Below are 1896 nucleotides of genomic sequence, written 5' to 3'. Positions count from 1 at the left end.
TGAGATGTTTTTCTTTTTAAAATATATTTTTAGATCGTATAATTAAAGAAGAAAAATGATTTTTAAATTATATAATTCTAAAATTGAAAATAGTTTTCGAATTATATAATTCGAAAAACTCACCTGGATTGCATCGAAAAATCTAAAACATATTTTTATTTTTGAGATTTCACAATTAAATAAAATAAAAATTTCATACTTATGAGAGTGCATGACGAAAATATAAAAATAGAGGAATAAAGATGTAGCAGTGATCTTGATTCTATTATGTTTTAGTCCAATAACATGACATACCAATATCTGAAAAGTAAAATAGATCTATCAGCTTCTGATTAAGAAATAACTAATTGGATCAACACTACTTAATCCAATACTAACATACTCAGACTTTATGATGCACACATGTAATTACTTGTATTCCATATATACGGATATGATACCATATATATATATTAATATAATATGAAAGACACATGATACAATACAGTAACTAAATAAAAAATCATGAAATGCTCCTAAAACATGTCAAAATAATAATAATTTTTTCAATTAATTACGTTTGATCTCAGCTTTGATGTAGTAAGTTTCTTTAGATTTCTACTTAAACTTGATCCATTTCACCTACAATACACAACATACTAAACAAATAATTTATAGCTCATCTTTGTAATTTTAATGTTTAAAATGTCACATTTTAATAATACATATTTGAAAACTTAATTCACTCATTTAAAATATATTCAATTGAGAAACTTAAAAAAACAAATTAGAAACTTTTAACTAAGTCTTGAAGCTAGATTTAAACAAAATCTACATGCAAGAAAAACACAATAAACCCATTATCCTCTGGTCATCCTAAGATGAAGCGTTCTGATACCATTAAATGTAATACCCCACTAATACCTTAATCACCTCACTAATAAACAGAACCAGGTTTGGTTGGGTGTATGGGCGACAATTGTCACTTGTATTTGGAATCAGCGGAATCTGGTGGTGTTTAAGGAAGGGACCCCCGATGCTGATGAAATTCTTCAAAGTGCTCAATTACAATCCTGGCTGTGGTTGAAACATAAGGCAACTGGCTTCTCATATGCCTTCTCGGATTGGATTTTGTGTCCGTATCAATGCCTCCTTGCTGTTGTGTGAGTGGGTCGTCTGGTTGCCTTTATATATCTACCAGTCTCTTGTAGGGGATGGGTTTGTGAAGTTCTGTTTCGTTGTAGACCAGTGTGGAATGTTGATGGTAGGAGGTGGCGGGTTACCTAAGGCTGCCTTGTTGTGCAATGGTTATTTTTCATTTTAATAGTACAGTGGTTTGTGAACTGTCTATATCAACAAAACAGTTGGTTCCTCTGTAGGCAAACTAGTACACACATAGGAGGATGAGTGTGGCGCCCTCGGGTTGGGGTCTTTGCCTTCAAACAACTCATAAACCAGGTAGTTGAGGTGTAGGATTTTCTACTTGTTTCTGGTGCTGATTGTGCCGCCCGAAGGTGTTCCAAAGATGACCTGTAGATGAATTATGAGGTGAAGCGGTTTCACCTGCTGCAAGGGTTTTATAACAATGTTGCCTGCTGCTGTTTAAGAAGTGTGAGGTGAATTGTTTCTGCCAGCTCGGTGGAGGGGTTTGGGTAGTGAGGACAACAGAGTTCTAAGACTATAAGGGTTAGGATGTTGGAGCACGGTTAATAGTTTGCCATCAGGTGCTGAGGGACATATTCTGTTTCTTCTGCTGGGGATGGCCTGTGATACAGCTTATACTGATCCAACAAGGATATCAACTTGCATCAAAGGCCTCACGTACCAGATAACAGTTTTTTTGCTAACGTCGTTTGTAGTTTTGCAGGTAAAAAGGTGTCTTTTTCAGAGTTGAAGTGTGTCCTCCACGACAGTGTT

Source organism: Phaseolus vulgaris, chromosome 3 (genome assembly GCF_051622355.1).
Source record: "Phaseolus vulgaris cultivar YP4 chromosome 3, ASM5162235v1, whole genome shotgun sequence".
NCBI lineage: Eukaryota > Viridiplantae > Streptophyta > Magnoliopsida > Fabales > Fabaceae > Phaseolus > Phaseolus vulgaris.
The sequence above is the reverse complement of the archived record's forward strand: the minus strand, read 5'-3'. Positions refer to the sequence as shown.